Below are 22254 nucleotides of genomic sequence, written 5' to 3'. Positions count from 1 at the left end.
CTAATTAAAGAGCTTTTGCACAGCAAAAGAAATTATCAATAAACAGACAACCTACAGAATGAAAGAAAATATTCAAACTATGCATCCAACAGAAGTCTAATATTCAGACTCTGTAAGAAACTTAATAAGCAAAAAACAAATAACTCCAATAAAAAAAATGGGCAAAAGACATGAACAGACACTTCTGAAAAGAAGACACTCAAGCAGCCAATAAACATGAAAAACTGCTCCACATTACTAGTCATCAGAGAAACAGAAATCAAAACCACAATTGCGTGCTATCTCACACTAGTCAGAATGGTTATTATCAAAAAGTCAAAAAACAACAGATGCTGATGAGGCTGTACAGAAAGGGGAACACTTATTCACTGTTGGTGAGAATGTAAATTGGTTAAGCCACTGTGGAAAGTAGTTTGGAGATTTCTCAAAGAACTTAGAATTATCATTCAACCCAGCAATCCCATTACTGGGTATATATCCAAAAGAAAATAAATCCTTCTACAAAAAAGACATCTATGTTTCTGTGTTCATTGGAGCACTATTCAGAATAACAAAGACATGGAATCAACCTAGGTGCCCATCAACAGTGGACTGGATAAAGAAAATGTAGTACATATACACCGCAGAATACTACACAGCCTTAAAAAAGAATGAACTCATGTTCTTTGCAGCATCATAGATGCAGCTGGAGGCGATTATCCTAAGCAAATTAATGCAGGAACAGGAAACTAAATATTTGTGTTCTCACTTGTAAGTGGGAGCTTAACATTGAGTACCCATGGGCATAAAGATAGCAACAATAGACACTGGGCACTATAGGAAGGGGGAGGGAGGGAGAGATCAGACTCAAAAACTACCTATTGGGTACTATGCTCACTACCTGGGTAATGGAATCATTCATATCCCAAACCTCAGCATCATGTAGTAGAGCTATGTAATAAACCTGAACATGTACCCCTTGAATCCAAAAATCTAAAATACCAGTTGAAATTCACACACACACACACACACACACACACACACACACACACACACACACGTATGTATATATAATAATGAGATCTTAATGAGATCTTTATGGACAAAATCCTGGCAGTGACTTTGAGTTTAGAGAGGAGCCATGCTCTCAAGTTGAAGATTCTGCTAACTCATCAGCAACTGCTCATCTACAGAGGCCACCAATTCCCATCTGGAGAAATCTGCTTTCCTAAAATCAACAATTAAAAAGCAACACTGGGCCAAGCGTGGTGGCTCTCGCCTGTAATCCCAACACTTTGGGAGGCTGAGGTGGGCGGATCACCTGAAGTCAGGAGTTTGAGACTAGCCTGGCCAACATGGTGAAACCACATCTCTACTAAAAATACAAAAACTAGCTGGGTGTGGTGACGCATGCCTGTAATCCCAGCTACTTGGGAGGCTGAGGCAGGAGAATTGCTTGAACCCAGGAGGAGGAGGTTGTGGTGAGCTAAGATCACACCACTGCACTCCAGCCTGGGTGACAGAGCAAGACCCCATCTCAAATTAAAAAAAAAAAAAAAAAAAAAGCACACTGTTATAGAAGATCATATCTCAGGCAATCTTGTGAGAGACCCATTCTTTGATGTGGAGGGTTACCAAGAAGGATCTTGGTATGGACTCAGGGTTAGACAACCTATGGTCACTTCTGCTGGTAGTGAGCCATGTGATTTATTTTAGGCTACCCACACTACCATTCTCGGGTTTTAGTTTTCCCATTTATATAGTAGGGATAATGATATAAGCTTCCAGGACTTGCTGTGATTACTCCAAATCCTTGCAGAGTAACTGGTTGACAGCAGGAGCAAGAATCCTTAGTGGTTACATCCCAACTGCACTTCTTACTAGTTATATGTCCTTGGTTCAGTCACTGTCCCCTTCTGAGCTTCTATTGACATATCTGGAAAATGAGTCCAAGGATACACCTCGTTATAGGACTGTTGTAGGCAACTGGATGAGACTATGTATAAAATAGTTTATAAAGTAGAATACATTACTGAAAGGCAGGAGATGCTCATTTCTATGCCCAGGCCCTTTGAGAGAAGCATTCCAGTATCTCCTTATTATTCTTCCAGTCTTAAAGGGATTGTACTTCCATGTAGAGAAGAGTTTGAAAGCCCCATTTCAATGTCTGCTCTGTGAAAAGGTTACCAGTATTTTTTATTGTCATTTAGAGTGACCTGAGGGGAAATTGGCCAGACTTCTCTCCTAGGTCTACAGTGTTACTACAAAACTGAAACTCCACCCAGAAACCTGAGCCAGCTGGAGAATGAGGCACTGGGCATGAAACATGCCAAAAATATCTACCCGCTGCTTTCCAGGATCCCAAATGACACTGGTCATTGAAAACCCATCCCTCTAACCCAAAGGGAAAAATTCAGCTCTGCTTAAGAAGAACTTAATGCCCAATATTAATGTTAAAATCCAAAAAGGTCCTTCCAAAATTCTGACCTTCTATTGAAAGACATGTTTTTGTTTCACTGTCTCTTGGAAAATACTTTAGCAGCACATTTCAGAGTTACAAAATGGAGCAGATTGACAGACCTGGGAACCGATAGTCTGTTTATTCACTGAGCAGTGACAGTGGGGTCATAGCAACAGACAAAAGGATGATCATGCCAGGGCTTCTGAAGCAAAGATATCTAAGAACCTGAAGTCTTAATGGGTCCTGGGGTGGGAATTAGGATAGGCTTTGAAACTATGGTGAGTTAAAACTGGAAACCACTTGATCTTGGATATGTTACTTAATCTGTCATAATAATAGTGTCTTCATCAATAAAATGGAATGATACACTTCCTATTATATAGCTGTACAATATTATTATGCTGGAACGCTCAAGAAATGGTAGTTTTTTTTCTCTGACACCTATTCACACTGATTTTTTAAAATTGAAGAATGCCACTTACATACAGATCTTAAGTGCATAGTTCATACTTCAACGTATTTGAAAAATGGCTGGATTATCCACTTTTATATGGGTAGCTGACCCACATCTTAGCAACACAGACAAGGTAAATAAAGAAAAAGAGGTTATCCCTCTGGGATCTAAGAAATACAGACCTATAAGGAAACTTAGACATGAACTGATCCAAAAAATTTCTCTTTTTCTTTCAGTGTAAATTGAGGTCAAGAATTGACTTGGGGAGGAAGATTTGGAGAAAGGTCATATAATTCTACAGTTACAGAAATAATCCCAATAATTAGCAAATATGTATTCAGTGTTTAATATGTCCAACAAGGATAACTCTCCCCACTAAATTATTTATCATCAAACATTTCCAGGGGGGTGTGGTCACAGGGAACCTTCTGGCTGTAGTTCAATATACTGGTTGCATTAAGAAAGGTAGGAGGAATGAAAGAGAGCTGAAAGGAGAAATAGATTGCAATTAAAGATGTATTACTTTTAAAAGTGCCAAGCATATTGGACACATAGTTAACAGAAATTCATTAAATAATTGCTGAATGAATGAATGATCATGTAGACAACTTCAAAATGGAGTACAAACATTTACTTTGATGAATCGCTCTCTTGGTCTCTCATGTGCAGTGTTGATATGTATAGTGTCCCTCTCAGAACTAACCTTTCTCCCTTTGGATTGTAAAAGAATTCCAGGAGTTTCTTAATCAAGGTTCCTAATGAGTTGTGGAGAGAGAAGGGAGAAATGCAACAACAGGTCTTCCAAGTTGGCCGTTTTTTTCTGTGCCTGTAATTCCTGCCACTGCCACATGATGTCACTATTGAAAACAAGGATTCTGCATGGCTCTGTGTCAAGTCATGGTGGAGGCGAAGGGAATAGAAAGGAGCCTTAAACAGATTACAGTGTTTCTCCAGTAGAGGGCAATCCCACTCCCTCAGTAACAACAGGCTCAAGCTTAGACTCCCAAGCCTCCAACTCTTTAGTTTTATGTTTCATTCCTCATTCTCAGGTCATGCCTACTGTGGCAAAGTGGCTGTGCATACTGTGGCTTTGAGCCTGTCATACCAATCAGACATCTTCCTCCCTCATGATAAGTCCCCCTAGATGTTGGGACAATTTTAACCCACTGTAGAGTTTCTACACTTCACATGAAGAAGATCAGAACCTTCCACCCATTTATTCCCAGGAGTTCCTAGATTTATAATCAAATTTTCACAGCCACTCCACAGGGGCATCTGGGCTATGCATACTCACTGAGGTGGTCATTGAGGGGTAGCCTACTAATGGCAGTGGCAGCCCATATGAAGCGGCCACTGCAAAGACACCGGCTACAGCAGGGGAGATGCAGCAGGGGCTGAGTGCTCCATGGAGCTGGCAGGAGCTAGGAACAGGTAGAAGCCCCACCCACTTCCAAGTTGGAGGAGCGGGAGCCCCACCCTCCAAGGCACAGTGTGGCCACACAGTTGCAGCTGTGGATCCAGGCATTCCTGCAGTCTCAGGGACCTGGGGATCACCCCCTTCCCCCACAGGCTCAGAAATACCTGCTCCCACTGCCTGGCCTCTCCCCGCTTCAAGCAGCCCCTCCAATTTCAGATCAAAGTTGAGGTTGGGCCCAGGCACTGTTGTGACCTGGCTGGGTGCGTGTGAGCTCAGGGCAGTGCTGACATGCCAGCCCCCTGTTGCCTTGGCCCTCTCAAGACTTTGGGTGCCAGTAAGCATGGGAAAGGGGCTGGGACAGCTCTGCACAGGCCAGCAGGCACCCCTCAGTATGAACAACCTGGTGCCAGGGATGGCAGGTTGACGGCAGCAGGAGGCAGAGAGTTTCCTGTGTGGAAAGGGGCAGGTCCCCAGTGAAGCCCCACCTTCAGGCCTGGGATGGCCTGAACCCTGGGGGCTGGGCTGCCAGATCTATGGACCAGAGTGAGAACTTACAGTGATTTTTCCAGACTTGACCATGGACACCTATGGACAAATCAGTATACAGTTCCTCCTCCCTGAAGCCCATAAAAACTCCAGACTCAGCCAGACTCAGATAGATGTCAGAACTATCAGCTGCAGGATTGAGCTACCCAGGAAGGAGCTTTGGTCTCCTCGACTTGCCCATGGAAAGCAGTGACCCATTGTAGGTCTCCTCTCTGCTGAGAGCTAGAGAGCTGGACACTCATCAGGATGACCTGCCTTCAGAAAGGAGCTACCCACTTCAAGTCTCTGTCACTCAATGAAGCTCCTCTTTGCCTTGCTCACCCTTCACTTGTCTGTGTACCTTATTTTTCCTGGAAGCAGGACAAGAACTTGAGACTTGCCAAATGGCAGGGCTGAAAAAGCTCTAACACAAACAGGGTTGAAAGACGCCCCTTGCTCACCACATTGCAGGCAATGAGGAGAGAAGAGCTGCAGCAGTTCAGGGAGCTCAGACCTAGGAGCTCCCTGAGCCAGGGCCATGACGCCCTCTTTGGGGTTCTGGTATCTCCAAGCTTCCAGATGCCACCATGTTCCCTGGTGCCAGTCATGGAAGCTGCTTGTGGTACACCTACCTGGTCCAGCTGCAGCCTCACAGGGAGCTGGCACCCATGCCGGAACCTGGAGCCACCTGCCCTTCTGCAGCCAGAGTGCCTGACTATGTGCAGTAGCTGCACCCCACACCCACTAGCTCACACACCCCTCACCACTCCATGGCTGGCTTGCCCTTGGCAGGCATGGGATCCAGGCTGGTAGCATAAGCCAAGTGCAGCCTCAAGCTAATTTGCTACCTCTAGATATAAAAACATCTATCAGCTTTTTAAATGGCGGCTACTCCTAAGAACAAGAGAAATAATAATAACTATGACTCTACCCAACAATATGAATGGATCCTGTAGTGTGATAAGCATGGGAAGCTAGAAAAAAACAGAATGCATATTGGATAACTTTTTTAATGCAGAAAGTTTGAAAACAGGCAAAAGTAATCTCTTTATGGCATTAGAAGTAAGGATAGTGTTTTAACCTTCAGGAAGAGGCTATAACTGAATGGGAGCACAAAGTGGGCTCTGTGAAGCTGGTAATTTGTTTCTTGATTTGGGTACTGGTTATATGGCTGTGTTCACTTCATAAAATTACATCCATATATGTACTTATGATAAGTGCATTTTTATGTGGGAATGTTATACTTCCATAGAAATTTCAAAAATAAATGAAGACATTCTGCCACAAATAAATGAAAGAAGAGATAATAGTGCAGCTGGCCCTCAGTATCTATGGGGAATTGGTTCCAGGTACCCCCTTGGATATCAAAATTTGCAGTGGCTCAAGTCTCATATATAAAATGGCATAGTATTTGCATATAGCCTATGCGCATCCTCCCTTAAATTTTAAATCATCTCTAGATTACTTATAAAACCTAATACAATGTCTACAATCACTTCATTCATGTGGATTTAACATAGTACCAGTGTATTAGTCCATTCTTGCGTTGCTATAAAGAAATAACTGAGAATGGACAATTTATAAAGAAAAGAGGTTTAATTGGTTCACAGTTCCACAGCCATGAAGCGTGGCTGAGGAGGCCTCAGGAAACTTACAATCATGGGCAGAAGATGAAGGGGAAGCAGGCATATCTTACATGGTTGGAGCAGGAGGGAGAGAGAAGGGGGAGGTGCTACACACTTTTAAACAGGCAGATCTCAGGATAACTCACTCAGTATCACAAGAACAGCCACAAAGGGGAAATGCTCCCCCCAAGATCCAATCACCTTCCACCAGCCCTCGCCTCCAACAGTGGGGATTACAATTTTACATGAGATTTGGGTGAGGACACAGACCCAAACCATATCAACTGGGCATACAGCAAATTCAAGTTTTGCTTTTTAAAACTTTGTGGAAAATGTTTTCAAGTATTTGCCATTTGAGGTTGGTTGCATTCATGAATGCAAAACTCACAGATACAGAGGGGTGACTATATGCATTTAATATCCCTAAAGGCTGAAAGTCATACAACCTTAGAGATAGAAAGCTCTCAAAGATGACTGAATTCAACCACTTCACTTCACAGATACAGAAACTGAGGCCCATAGATGGGAATCTCAAGATCACAAAGGGATTCAGCATTAGAAGCAAGTCTCCTACAACCCAGTTCATGGATCTTTTCCCTTCATAATGTTGCCTTCCTTCTCCCAGTGATAAAGGTGAGATGTGGATGAAGTCTAACAATGAGCTGTGCATCAGAATGTCATGGTCTAAAATTTTTCAGGCAATGATTAACATTAATATCTGCCTTGCAAATGGACTCAGCAGCTGGGACAAGGCAGATGTGGCAACACAAATATGTTGCCCATGACACATGAATTGGAAGAGTGGGGTGGAGGCAGCTCTTGAGTGAAGGAACAAAAGAAAAGCCTGTCTGTCTGGAATGCAATGGGAATGAAGATTCCAAGGAGGTCATTTAGGGAGAAGCAGTGCCTGAACCCCAGACAAGGCTGGGTGCGGTAACATCTGTGCTTTTGCAAGGGAGATAAAAGAGAATCTGCTTCCCTGCCTGAAGGGATGATATATGGGCTTCTGAGGCACTGGGCGTGGGCCGAAGGCATGATACAGGGCTTGATGGATGAAGGCTGAGGTAACTCAGTAGGCCACACATTAATAAAAATTATCAAACTGTCCCAGTTGGTGGAGTAGAATGCTAATGCCATTCTCCACATGTATGTTAAAGGAAGAGAATGTCTGAAGGGAGGTAACCTGCTTTTTATCGTTACCTTCATTTCACTTGTCCAAATTATATCCTCTGTTCTGCTGCCAAGATCCTATGCAAGCCAAGTCTGGCAGAGCCTACTCTATACTACAATCACCTGTGATAGTTCACCTGCATCTAGCCATTCTTAACTGAGAATGAGAAGTGTATTCTAATCACAACTTAGCCCCATAAACAACTTTCATCACTCTCAAGTGCCCAAAGAATCAACTTCAGATATCATAACCTAGCCTTCAAGGCTTTCATCCGCTTGACCACGAATTCCAGTCTTGCTCATTCTATACTTCTCCAGACACCTTTCATTTCCATCTTCATGATTTTCTTGCTTTATGCTCTTCCATCTGTCTGAATTTCCTCTTACTTGTTCTCTATTATTGAAATCCCTTCCATCCTTCCAGGTTGAGATGAAAGCCCACTTTATGCACAAAGGCCGCACATCCTTAGCCTCTGATTTCAGCCTCAATTGCAATGGACAGTTCCAATGTGAGTTCAAACTCACTTTGCGCTGCCCCAAGACCTACCTCCTTGAATATATGCCAGGTATATCTTTGCATTTCCTGCCCCAAGGCCTTCAATGATGCCGTGGGACCTCTCTCAGCTCATATGAGCAAGTATAGCCTAGAAGTTTAAGAAACATCAATCTTTAAACAATTGAGATAGGGAGCTAGAGAAGACATAATCTAGCTTTGCATCTTTAAGCCAGCAAGAGCCTCAATACATCAATAGTAATCTTGTGAACACATCCTGTACTGGCTTTTTCCCCTTCTGGGTCCTGTTCATGATCCTTCATAACTGTTTCCTATGGATACCTACCTAATCTGTGCTCAAGCTCTGTTTTAGGGTTATCAAAACAAAAACAGAATGAGTACACATCTTCTACCTTGAATTACAGCTAGACCTGTCTCTGGAATTTCCCCAGTAATTAGAACTAGTAGTCAATAATTGTTTGTCAGCTAGAAATAAATTTTAAAATACGAGCCACTAGTATCAACTCTACATGTGGAGAAGAACCTCACTTATAAACTATATAATTATCAAGACTGTCCACGTAGCTAATAGTAGGTGAGGAACATCAGAAGAGTCCAGTCTCACTGACATTTGATTTTGCAGTCACTTTATGTTCAGCCAGTTAACAGTACTCATTGGATGTCATTTCCATCACCCCTGCTTCCCTATTTTATGGGCCCAGAACTCCTTTGAGAAGCTCAGCTGCTGCAGAACAGCCAGATCTGACCTTCCTAAGGCATGATTCATCATGCATTGATGACAGAACATCTGCACCCAATGCATGAAACATGGTGACTCGCAGTGTCTGGCTCAGGATATGACCTGGCTCAGAGCTTAAGTCTTCCCATGATTTCTGTCTTGAAAATAGCTCCTAGCATGGTCCCCATACCCTCAGCCAAAAGCACATCCCCCTCAAGTTTTTTTCATTATACTCTCCTCTCCTTTTATTAAAATAAATAAATACATAGGTACATACATACATACACACATACATACATAATTTCCCCCTCAGGGATTCCTTGGAAGCCATCAAGAGTAGGGATAAAGAGCAGAATTTCTGAGTGAGAAAGAATTAGGTTCAAGTTCAAACTTAATACTTCTATGCCCTTAAGTAAGTGACTATGCCCCCTCTAAACCTGAGTTTTCCCACATGTGAAATGAAGATAATACTAACTAACTTTCAGAACAATTTTGATGATTATATAGGATAACTTGGCATCTAGGTGTTCAATAAATGCTGACTATCTTCTCTTTCCCTTTAATAGCTTTACGCTTCCCACAATGCTTACAAAATTTCTGGTATGGTGTAGGTACTTAACAAATGTCATTACTCTTGCTTCATTCTTGTTGTTGCTGTTGTTGTTGTTGTTGAGACGGAGTCTCACTCTGTTGCCCAGGCTGGAGTGCAGTGGTGTGATCTCGGCTCACTACAACCTCCACCTCCCAATTCAAGAGATTCTCCTGCCTCAGCCTCCCGAATAGCTGGGACTACAGGGGCGCACCACCATGCCTGGCTAATTTTTGAATTTTCAGTAGAGACGGGGTTTCACTATGTTGGCCAGGCTGGTTTTGAACTCCTGACCTCATGGTCCGCCCGCCTCAACCTCCCAAAGTGCTGGGATTATAGGCGTGAGCCACCGCGCCCGGCCACTCTCGCTTCATTCTTGTTTGGGCTCCGTTTACATTAGATACCTTTCTGCTTGTGGTGTGACTGTCTTGTTTCATGACATATGACAATAGCATAATTTACATATTTGATATTAGGGATACAGCATGGAATGGGACAAGTAAGGTCCTAAGGCATGGTTACACTTAGCTTATGCTCAAGAGCAAGAGAACTCTTATCACTGTTGGGAATGTAGAAAGGCGAAGCCACTATGAAAAACAGTATGCAGGTTCCTGAAAAAATTAAAAATAGAACTGCTAGATGATCCAGCAATCCCACTTCTGGATTTATATCCAAAATAATTGAAATCAGGATCTTGGAAAGATATCTGTACCCCCGTGCTCACTGCAGCATTATACACAGTAGCCAAGATAGAGAAATAACCCAAGTGTGCATCGACAAATAAATGGATGAAGAAAATATGGTATATGCATACAATGGATTATCATTCAGCCTTAAAAAAGAAGGAAATTCTGCCATTTGAAATGACATGAATGAACCTAAAGGACGTTATGCTGAGTATAATAAGCCAGTCACAGAAGGACAAATACTGCCTAATTCCACTTATATGAGAGATATCTAAAATAGGCAAAGTCAAAGAAGCTGAGAATAGAGTGATGGTTTCCAGGTGCTGGGAATGGGGAAACAAGGAATTGGTTTTCAATGGAGTATAAAGTTTCTGTTATGCAAAATGAATATGTTCTAGAAATCTGCTGTAAAACATAGCACCTATAGTTAATATGGTATTGTGTGCTTTAAAATGTGTTAAGAGGCTAGATGTCATGTTAAGTGTTCTTACCAAACACATACATGTACACACACACACACATAAATGGACAAAATAAAATTATTGGAGGCGATGGGTATGTTTGTATCTTGCTTGTGGTGATGACATCACGGATACACGCACATGTCCAAAGTCATCAGTATCTATATATTAAATGTATGCAATTTTTATATATCAATTATACCTCAATAAAGCTGTCTTTTAAAGGGCAGGCAAATCAAAAGTAAATGAGCTAATATATAAATAAATGAGATAATTTCAACAAATGCTGAATGACATAAGGGTAGTAATACTGAGGGATGTGACAGAAAATGACAGAGAAGAAACCTGATATTTAGGTAGTCAGGAAAGGCTTTCTGTGCAGATGAAAATGGGATTAAGACTCACGTGCTTAATCCCATTAACTCCCATAAAGGAGTTAACAATTCCAGTTAAGGGAATCACTAGAGGAAAGGGTGGAAAATTCAAAGCAGAGGGAGGTAGATGTGAAGTAACAAGCTTGGTGTGTCTAACAATGAGAAAGTAGGCTAGTGTTGTTACTGCTCTCACGTGTCAAGTTAGTCATCAGCTTCCTAAAAGTCAACTCAAGAAGGGAAAGAGTTTGGGTTATATTGTTCTCCTCTCCAAATATAAGGGGATTATCTCTCAAGGATGGTTGTATTTTTAAAAAATGTATTTTCTTGCCTACTAGAATGTATGGCTTCCATCTTCTTCTGGCCTTTGAAATTGGTACCCTTTCCAGAGGTAATTCTCCCCAGAACTCAGGATCAGGGCAGTGAGTGAACCCAAAGCCATAGGCATTGTGATCCAACTCTTTGACACTTGAATGGTCAATGCTGAAGATACAAAATATTCCATGACTTTTGATCTATTTTTGTTTGTTTGTCTTTTTTTTTTTTGGAGATAAGAGTTTCACTCTTGTCGCCAGGCTGGAGTGCAGTGGTGCGATCTTGGCTCGCTTCAATCTCCACCTCCCAGGTTCAAGGGATTCCCCTGCTTCAGCCTCCCAAGTAGTGTGCCACCATGCCCGGCTAATTTTTTGTATTTAGTAGAGACGGGCTTTCACCATGTTGTTCAGGATGGTCTTGATCTCCTGACCTCATGATTAGCCCACCTCGGCCTCCCAAAGTGCTGGGATTATAGGCGTGAACCACCATGCCTGGCCTTGATCTATTAATACGTCCCAGGAGCTACAGAATTATATTCATGAACTTTGAATGACTTCAGTCAAGTCACTTTTCTTCTCTAAGTCTTATTTCTCATCTGTATAATGTGAGTGAGAGGTGAGGGGTGGGTAGGGGATATTGGGTAGGTGGCTACCTGTGATCTCTACATTGGGTAGAGGGCTGTGTTCACTAGAGTTCCAGATTTTCTGTGATTCTAAGAAGCCTTTGGAATCTTGGAGTGAGTATTCCCAGGGAACTCTGATGTGCTGAAAAGCTCTCCTACATCGTTGATGTCAGCTGTGCCTGAGGCTTTTTAATGGGTCAACAGACTCCAAAGGTGAGCTGGAGACAAACCTGGCAATTATAGATTAAAGGGCAATTATAACAGGGCTCATAATTGTTCTCTTACAATCTTGCCTTCATTGTTGGTTAATAACCAAATTCTCTCTTTCCAGGGAACTCCACCCTCACCTTTTCCCACTGGGGTAGGTGAGGCTGGATCAGAACAGGGTAATTGAGTTCTCCCTGGGGAGGTTGGGGTCATGTGAGCACAGCTCCTTGATCTCATCTCAGATGGCTCCAGGGAAGTACCCAAAATCTCTCCTTTGGGAGGTAGGACAGAATGACTCAGGAAAAGGGAAGTTAAAAGGAAGTTTATGAAGTCTGAGAATGGAATTGGTAAATAAATCCAAGTCTGGATACTCCTGAAGGCAGGTGGTATGGGGTAAAATACTGGGCTGAAACCCAGAAGACCCTATGTATGTGTCAGCCATAACTTGCCAGGAGACTCAGGGGAAGTTCCTTCACCACTGGGATTCAGTTGCTTCATCTGTGAAAAGAGGGGGTTGGCTTAACTGATCTGTAAGTATCTTCTAGATAGGATATGAGGTTGGTGCAAAATTAATTGTGGTTTTTGCCATTGAAAGTAAAGTAATAGCAAAATCCACAATTGCTTTTGAACCAACCTCATATTTTTAGGATTCTAGATGCCTGTGACTGAGTGGACTACTTCTGAGTCTCAGTTTTTACTTCTGTAAAGAGACAATAACAAGAGTAACTTCATCATAGAATTATTGTGAGAATTAAATGAGCTTAACATGGCATCTCTACTTTATTCATTCAGTGCTCTCATTTAATGATTACTCATTAGACTTCTACTTTAAACCAGACTTTATGCTAGGAGAGGATGGATAATTCATACAGTTGAACTAGGTATCTTAGATGAACCTTCACAGAGGTGAAGATACCTTCACAGAGCTAGGAGTCTTGTGGGGCACACATGAACGTTTAAAAACGGAAGCTATTTTTATGAGGCATTTCTGTTATTGAACAGTCAGATCAAATACCACTGTCTAAATAATGGCAAATGGCAGGGGAAAATATTCCAAGGCATGGTGACATTCTCAAGAGAAGCTATCCTCTGTCCCTGGTCTAAATTAAAGATGACACATTCAAATACCTTCAGAGCAAAGCAGATAATATAAGTTAATGTAGTGGGTTGGATGTCAGAAAATCTAAAAGAGGGGATTAAGACGACCTAGAGTTTCCATGCATTCTCTAAAGTGGAAAGCTGCTAGTCAACTCTCCTGCCTACTGCTGTCACGTGAGGGTGTGAGTCTAAAGTTGCCAGAACTCACTATTTTCCAGCAGAAGCCAGGAATCCAGATTTTCACATAAAAAGCATCCAGATTTCAACTGATAGCCACTTATTCAAATATTTAAAAACATTATGTAGCCACTGGTTTGCTATCTCTAAGTTAAAGCCAATATTTCAGATAAGCGAGAGTATTGTAACTGTGTTCATTTTCAAAAGGAAGGTAAGGAGAAAGTAAAGGGGATGAATGATTACTGGCTATCATCTACATGCCCCAGGCATCTTACAGACAACATATATCATTTCATCTGTTGCTCACAACAATTCTGAGAAGCACCTGCGTTTAGTTCTGATATTTTTCCCTGAGGCAATTCACATATGGAAAATGTGTTTTGAGAAACACTGGTATGGACAGATATGACTGGCAGCATAAGGAAGATTGAATATAGGGGCAAGATAAGAGGCAGGACAGCCTGGTGAGGAAGTCATAGTGGAAATACACAAGGTGCCCCTAGTGGGGAGAAAAACAAGGACAGATTTGAGACAAAATGAAGTAATTAACCTATATTTTTCAAAGTTCATCAATAATGTCTGAGAGGGGAATTTTACCTCCCTTCCACCTCCCCATGTCAGATGGAGGAGGAAGGGACTTTACAACTGTACCCCTTTTCTTATTTTCTCTCTTCACCCTCAGGCTAACTATTTAATGGCTGTGTTCAGACCAAGGTCAGCCATCCCTCCAAGTGGACAACAGAAACTAAACCCTAGTCCTATAGCCTGGATCTCCTAGTCCACACCTTGATGCCACACAGAATAATTTCTCAGAGCAATGAACTTCTATATTAAAGATTACTCTGGTCAGGCATGGTGGCTAATGCCTGTAATCTCAGTACTTTGGGAGGTCAAGGTGGGTGGATCACTTGAGTCCGGGAGTTTGGGACCAGCCTGGGCAACATGACAAAAGCCCATCTCTACAAAAAAATACAAAAGCTAGCCAAGAGTGGTGATGCATGCTTGTAGTCCCAGCTACTTGGGAGGCTGGGGTGGAAGGACTGACTGAGCCCGGGAGATAGAGGCTACAGCGAGGTGTGATTGGGCCCCTGCACTCCAGCCTGGGCAACAGAGTGAGACCCTGTCTCAAAAAAAAAAAAAAAAAAAAAAAAAAGAAAGAAAGAAAGAAAAAGAAAAAGACTACTCAGCCATTCTTTCTGATCCCCCAATCCATGGGCTTCTTGCCTCTGGCTGTCATTACACTGGCAGTGAGCAATAGAGAAGTGTAGATTAAATGGTCAGAAGATGTAAATTCAATTCTTGACTCCACACTTATAAGAAGTTTGACCTTCAACTATCAACTTCACAAGACTTATCCTCAACTCCCTCGTCTGTAGATGTAGATAATATTGTCCTCTTACTTGGAAGGACTAATTTGTAGATAAAATAAGATAATGGATTTGAAGGTCCTTCAATCCATACTTCATAGAGCAGCCACGGTGATAAAACTTTTACTCTTTACCATGACTTAAATCACTCTATAATTTCACCCCTCCTATACTCCCTTCTTTTTAAATTCCATACTCAGAATTTAAACTCCAGCCCCACTGTCCTTTTATTCCTTAAGGCCACTGTGCGTGCTGTTTCCTCTACCTGAACCGCTTTCCATCCCACCCGCCCCTCAATCTTCACTTCATTTCACTACTGCCTGTTCACACTTCAGGTATTTATTGAGTGCTTACTATGTGCCTGGCAATGTACTAGGCACTGGGGATAGGGTGATTAAAAAAAAGATAAACATAACAACACTTCGGAGAAGCTAATATTTTAGTGAGAAAGGCAAATGCTACATTCCTGCCTTCACCAACCAAAATATATTGAGAATTGTAATAAGTGCTACCAAGCTAGGAATAGTATAGAATGCTAAAAGTTCATGTAGTCAACAAGAGGGCCAAATCTAATCTAAGGATTCAGATAAGTGACATTTAAACTGAGACCTGAGTGTACAGACCCAAGTGGGAAAGAAAATCTGTAGCATCAATAGTAGAGAGAAGAAGTAGGTAAGTGCAATTATTCAAACCTTGTACGATGTGTCAAAAAGTTTTCATCTGGAAGTTAGAAGAGTTATGAAAGTTCTTAAAAGGTTTAAATTAGAAGAATCATAGTTATAAATAAGATACCTATTCATCAAATATTTATTGAGTGCCCATGGTATGCCAGCTACTGTGCTAGATATGATCAAATGTATATTTTAACAGGTAACTTTGGCTTTAGAGTTGAGAATTGAAAGGGAGGGAAAAGTGGCTAATGTGAGGACTATTTAAAAGATGATCACAGAAGATGTTGAGTGGCTTAGATTAGGCAACAGAAATAAAAAGAAAGGACCCAATTTGAGAGATAATGGGGATCAAAGCAAAATAGCTTGGTTATAAATTGAACATGAAGGTGAACAAGAGAAAAGAGTTAAAGATAACTGCTTTAAGAAACTTAGTTTATAGAGGCACCAGCTATATAGAGTAAATGAACAATTGGAAAGGAGCAAACTTGTAGGGAGATGATAGCAAATCCAGTTTTGAATGTGTTGAGTTTGAATTGCTTGTGAGGTATCGAATTACAGATGCTTATAGTCAGTTGAATATAATTAGGGGGTTCCGAAGAATGAGGTGGAGACCCAAATGTAAAAGCAATGACTACATTGATTGTTATGATTGGACTAGATGTGGTAACCCAGAGAGAGATTAAATTGAGAAAAGATTATACAGGACCAAGCCATAAGGAGCTTCAAGATAAAGAACAGATAAAGGGACCCTGCAAGAGAGGCTAAGTTGGTGTTAGAGAGTTAGATACCAAACCAGGAAGGTATAGTACTGAAGAAACCAAGGACAGCAAATGTTTCAGACCCTGTAGAATGCATAGAGATATGAAGTAAGTTTATGACCCAAAAATGTCACTGGATTTAATGACATAGAGTTCACAAATGTTCATGGAGAAAAATGTTTTAGTAACTTGGTGGTAGCAGAAGACAGAGGGGAGTAAGCCGAGGAATGAAAAGATGAAGTGAACCATTGTAGGCTATACTTTCAAAGGTGTGTTTATAAAGAAAAGGAAAGAGATCATTTTGATGCTGGAAGATGCAATGTTTTGTTTGTGTCTTTGTTCTAAGAAGAAAAATTTATAAGCATATAAATGATGTAAATAATCTACTAGAGAAGGAGAGATATAAAATATAGGATATAAGGAGAGAGATTATATGTAGATTCCTAATAATTTAAGAAGGCATAAGAAATACTGCAATGAAAAGATTAACTTTAGAAAGAAAGGAGGACATCTCCTATATTATATCAGGAGGAAATGGGGAGAGTATGCATGAAAAATGTTAAATTGTTTGGAGAAAAATTATACTACTCCATCATTGTTCTTAATGAATAAAGGGAAAATAGGGTATTATGGGTTTAAGAATGATGAAGGCTGAGTGTGGTGGCTCACAATTGTAATCCCAGCACTTTGGGAGGCCAAGGCAGGCAGATTACTTGAGCTCAGGAGTTCGAGACCAGCCTGGGCAACATGATGAATCCCTGTCTCTACCAAAAATACAAAAAATGAGCTGGGCATGGTGGCATGCATCTATAGTCCCAGCTACTCAGAAGGCTGAGGCAGAAAGATTGCTTGAGCCAGGGAGGCAGAGGTTACAGTAAGCCGAGATCACACCAGTGCACTCCAGCCTGGGTGACAGAGCGAGAGCTCCATCTCAAAGAATGATGAAGAAGAATATAAGTTGACAGGAGAAACCTAGTAAAATTGAATGGAAGCATGAAGAGTCCAGTTAACACTGATGACTGATGATACTTTGATGACAATATTCAAAACTGTGTTTTTCTGTAGCTGCGTGACTGTACCATCACAGAAGATGGAGAGTTGCATGCATCCAGTGCAGGTGTTTGACCAAGCAGGGAAATTAAAAGACCGAAAGGCAAGGGAGATCGAGAGGCTGATACAAGCAGTGATTGAAATATGAACCATGGACTCTACCATAGATAGAAAAGTTGGAACTGATAGATGGAGGAAAAGGAATGCTACCAAGCAAGAGAAAGTCCTAATGAGTTAAAAGGCACGGCTGGAGTGGGAGATCTATAAACTGACAGTATAAAAGATCATGGTCAAAGAGTAGGATGTTAGAACTTATGGCTTTTTATGGAACAATATCATGTGAGGACAAAGTCTACAGTGTGGCCCAGGAGTGGGTGGCTGAGGCAGAATGGAGAAATGGTCACTGGAGATGAGCAGATCAAAGAAGTGAGAGACTGGATTGTTGGACAGAAAATCCACAAAAACCCTGACCTTACCTATTGTGATGGCAAGAACCCAGATGAAGAGAAAGCTGCAAACCAGGAACTTAAAATATTTAAAGAACCAGTTTCAGTTGAGGCAAGAGGATGAAGGTTGGATTCAGCTTGACTTCCCCTTTTGGGGAATAACAATGTCATAGACACAAGGTAGTATAGATTTAGTCTGGGCAAACTCTCTGGATGAAAGGTAGGTACCAACCTAGCATAATTCTTGCCTGGCCTGGAAGGAGATTCTGGTGAGTGAAGACAGAAATACAGATTTTCTTCTCTTGGCATCTCTAACGGGAAGCTGCTACTTCCCGTTAGACAAGAATGGCAACAGATGGTGACAGGGAGGGAGAAAGATCAGCTTGGGAGTGATCTCCAGGTGAGGGGTTGATAGTCTTGTGTATGAGAGGTTGATCCATATAATTAATTACTGGAACCAGACTCTCAAACAATTTCCCACTTCCTCTGAGCAGCCTTTATTATCCCCAATGGACTGAATTTCAAATCTCTCTGCCATGCCCCTACAGCATCTGAGTTACCTCAGCACCCACCATACTATCCCAGCAATTTCTTGCTAAATTGTACCACTCTCCTTGTTGACTACAAGTTCCATGAGGGCAGGAATTATGCCTGTATGGCATACCCAGGGAATGGAATTACCATTCCATACCCAGGACATAGACCATAGTAACAGCTCCCCACATATTCATGAAATGAATGAGTGTGCTTTGTGAGCTGTAAAGAACTTTGTGATATAGAAGGCAGGCTGGGTGGCATGGGGGAATGAACAGGATAAAGACTCTCCAAGTACCTTTTCCCTTTGGAAGTCTTTGACTTTAGAAACCTTTCACCCAGAAAGCAGCTGGAGTGACAGAAATATTTTCTGAGCCCCTAATATCAGTTCCAGATGTTTGCAATCATGTGGGTTTATACCTCACCCTGTAAAACATATTCCCCTCGCCCCCACCCCCCAATTCTAGCTGAGGGAGTAAAGCCTAGTTTCCAATGACATCACCTCTCTCAGGCTGACCCGGAGTAAGCAGAGAGCAGGCGGGTGAGGTCCCCTCTAGTTTCTCAGATGAACAGCATGGTTCAGCCATGGCCCACACTGCATGAGGAACTAAGAGTAAATTCCACAAGATTTCATAAATATCTACAATGTAAGTGCTCCATCACAGCCACTGCTGCCACCATCCTCTCAGCTACTGGAGAAAAGAGACCTTGCTGTCCTTCACCTTGAGTTATTCCTCATACAAATTCACCTCCATAACTGCTCCCTTTTACTAGAGAAAATTTTCAGTCTAAGGTCTGAGATGGGATGGTGTGTGTGTTGGGATGAGGAGTGTCTTTTCAGTTGTAGATTATCCTTAATGATAACAGGGACAGAGAAAGAACAGGGGAACTGAGAGTGGATACAGATGGCCTCTGGACATTCTCCTTTACCTGGATGTAAGCCTAAATCAGCAGCTCATATCAGAGCCAGCTTAGAGAGACAAAGACAAGCAAAGGTCAGCTGAGACATGGGCACAGAGTGACATGGAATAAAAAGAAGAGAGAGAGAGAGAGAGCGAGAGCCACCAAGGGAAGCTGACACACATAAAGGTAGAAAAAGAAGAAAAGAAGGAAGGAGAGAGGAAAGGAAGTAATCAGGAAAGGATATAGGAAGAAAGAAACAGAGACAAGAGTTGAGAGTTGGCAGGAGGCAAGCGTGATACTGATCGGGGGGGAGAGGCCCAGTAGGCTCCCAGATGCCAGGGCAGAAAAGGGGCACTGACCAGCTCCAGATGTTGCTGCCTTGTATGAGGAGGTGCCGGGGCTAGTGGATAGGGCCTGCTGCCTCTGTGAGTGCCAACAGAGCCAGATGGCCTTCCAGCCCTGAACTAAACAAGCTGAAGCTGAGAATCCCATGAAGAAAAAGAGAAGTTTCTGATTTTTTTAAAGTTAAAAAAAAAATCCAGCAGGAGAGCAGAAGATGACCAAAGAAAATGCATGGGAGTGTGGTGAGAATATCACCAGACAGAAAAACAGGAGATTATGATGCTAGGTGTGACCTATCCCTTCTTGTCCTCACTCTTCTGATCCTTACACTGAGGGTGGCGGGTTCAATGCTTAAGGTTCTTCTACTTGGAACTTTAGGGATTCACAGAAGCTAGTTTATCAGACAAAGAAGTGGGAAGCCTGATGGGCTACAATCCCCTTTACAAGATCAGAGCTCACTAGTTGCTCACTAGTTGCTGTCAGTGGCTAGATACTCCATTCTGTCAAGCCACACAAGTGTCCTATATCTCTTTATTTCCATCTGCCTCTAGGTCTATTCTCAACAAGAGCAAACTACACTGGAGGTAATATGAACTAGTGAAAAATCTTTGAATGTAGTAGATGAGGGTGTGGGAGTAGATAGGAAAGAAACCAGAGCCCTAGTTCTAGCTCTGGCTGTACCAGTAACTCACCATGTGTGTAAGCTCTGGACAAGTCTGTCTCCTCTGAGCCTTTTTCTTCGTAGGTCAAACAGGAGATTTGGATTTATTAAATCTGCTTGTGCCTCGGCCCAGCTTCTTACTCCCACATCTACCCTGCCCAAGAGGCTGAAACCCATGCCAATTGTTCTGATGAGGCCATGAGGGAGAACCAGACGTCTGTTTTTAATACTGATGACAGATTAGCGTGCGGGGAATTCAGCCACCCCCCACAACAAGCCCCATTTCTGCTCAAAACAACTGGAACAGGAGACTACTTATGCTTGGCTTTCCTAACAGCGTCCCGGAACTGACCGAGCGATGGCTTCTCTGAAGGAGACAAAGAGGGCGCCAAACCTAGAGGTGGGGGCAGGGGTAGGAGACAGGGAGGGAGAGTGAGCATTTCAAAAGTTAGTTCAGAAGGGTGTGAAACAGATGGCAGCCATAAAGTGTGTGTGTATGTGTGTGTTTGTGTTCATGTGTGCACATGGGAGAAAGAGAGAGAGAGAGATCTGTGTAAGCACCTATGCCTGTGCACATGCATGCATGAGCTCGTGGATAAATAAATAATTCCAGCACTGGACTTGGCTGCCAGCAAAAATTCAGAGAGATCAAAGGATAAAGCCTATGTTTCCCTATTCTGGCCTCACCTGACCAAATGTGTGAGTAATCCTAACTGTCTAACCAAAACAAGTCTTAAACCTTATTTTGTTTTCTTCCTAACATTTATTCCTCCCTTTAATTTTTTTTTTTTAAATTCATGGAAATAGGAAACAACAAGAAAGTATTAGTACCTACTGTGTCTCAAGAACTGTGCTGGAATTAACTCTTAAAAATAGCTTGTGAAAAAGGTGTTGTTTTTCCCATTCCACAGAAAAGGAAACTGAACCCTAGAAAAGATGTTGACTACCCCTAGATCTCTCTCACTGAGAAGTGGTGAAAAATAAAACCAGAAGCCAGGTTTTCCCAAGTCCATATTTTTTCATTAGGCTTATATCCTCAAAGATAAAACTCAACTGAGTGAACTGAGAAATTTCAATTTAAGCCAAGTTCATTTTCCAGAGGGTTTAGACATGATAAAGGTGACACAGAAGCAAACAGATGAGGTGAATGTTTCAGATGTACCCTCCCAATCATCTACAGCATCAACTGGTCATGACACATTTTTAGAAGGCTTACCATGTACTCAGCTAGGTTGTAAGACTACAGAAGACCCCATAAAACTATACAGTGCTCAAGGAGTTAATGCAGAGTCGAAAAGTTAAGACATGATTATGTCTATCCATATGCAATTCAGTTCAGTGAACTGAACATCCATGTATGACAGGCACTGTGGGGAAACCCCAACATATAAGGATACAAGATTCATCATCTTGTATCTTTAAAAACAACTGCCCACCCACAAAGTCAGGAATTGGATAATGTGGAGAATGAAAGTCAAGTCCTAAAACAAAGGTTAAAAAATCCCTGTAAAGACAGAAGCATGGATGTCACTGTCTTCAATCTTCTGAATGGCTACAGGAAGAAGGGCCTAGATCTGTGTAAAGTGACCCTAGGCCAGATAACCAAAAATAAACAAATTTTACCTCAATTTTAAAAAGTAACTCTTGGATTAGAGCACTGTTTCCTGGAAAATAAAGAAGAATCTTGGATTTCTATTTCTGGATTAAATGGAATAACAAGGACTGGATTTGTTTGCCCTACTGCCCACACCATTAAGAAATTAACACACACACACACACACGCTGAAGCAGGTGGGTCACGAGGTCAGGAGATCGAGACCATCCTGGCTAACACGGTGAAGCCCCGTCTCTATTTAAAATACAAAAAAATAGCCAGGCATGGTGGCACGCACCTGTAGTCCCAGCTACTCGGGAGGCTGAGGCAGGAGAATCGCTTGAACCTGGGAGATGGAGGTTGCAGTGAGCCAAGACAGCACCACTGCATGCCAGCCTGGGCGACAGAGCGAGACTCCGTCTCAAACAAACAAACAAAAAAACATAAAACAAGCTTGTCAACAACTGGAAATTAGGCAACAAAGTACAGAGATCCTGAAAGATGGAAAACAAATTATGTGAGCCCTAAAATTTCTCCTT

At 42.0% G+C, this 22254-nt stretch overlaps 2 protein-coding genes across 7 annotated transcripts in view; one reads left to right on the top strand and one right to left on the bottom strand.

Moving 5' to 3' along the window:
• The window catches only part of ASTN2 (astrotactin 2), a 980365-nt gene that overhangs the window by 160195 nt on the left and 797916 nt on the right, over positions 1-22254 (bottom strand). The window lies entirely within an intron of this gene.
• TRIM32 (tripartite motif containing 32) overlaps positions 12024-22254 on the top strand; it is a 102599-nt gene continuing 92368 nt past the window's right edge. For both annotated transcript variants that reach the window (XM_054659018.1, XM_054659017.1), the window contains exon 1: positions 12024-12120. The gene's annotated coding sequence lies outside the window, so the exon portion shown is untranslated. The remainder of the gene's footprint in view (positions 12121-22254) is intronic.

This window comes from Pan troglodytes, chromosome 11, assembly GCF_028858775.2.
Source record: "Pan troglodytes isolate AG18354 chromosome 11, NHGRI_mPanTro3-v2.0_pri, whole genome shotgun sequence".
In the NCBI taxonomy this organism is placed as follows: Eukaryota; Metazoa; Chordata; class Mammalia; order Primates; family Hominidae; genus Pan; species Pan troglodytes.
The sequence above is the reverse complement of the archived record's forward strand: the minus strand, read 5'-3'. Positions and strand labels throughout refer to the sequence as shown.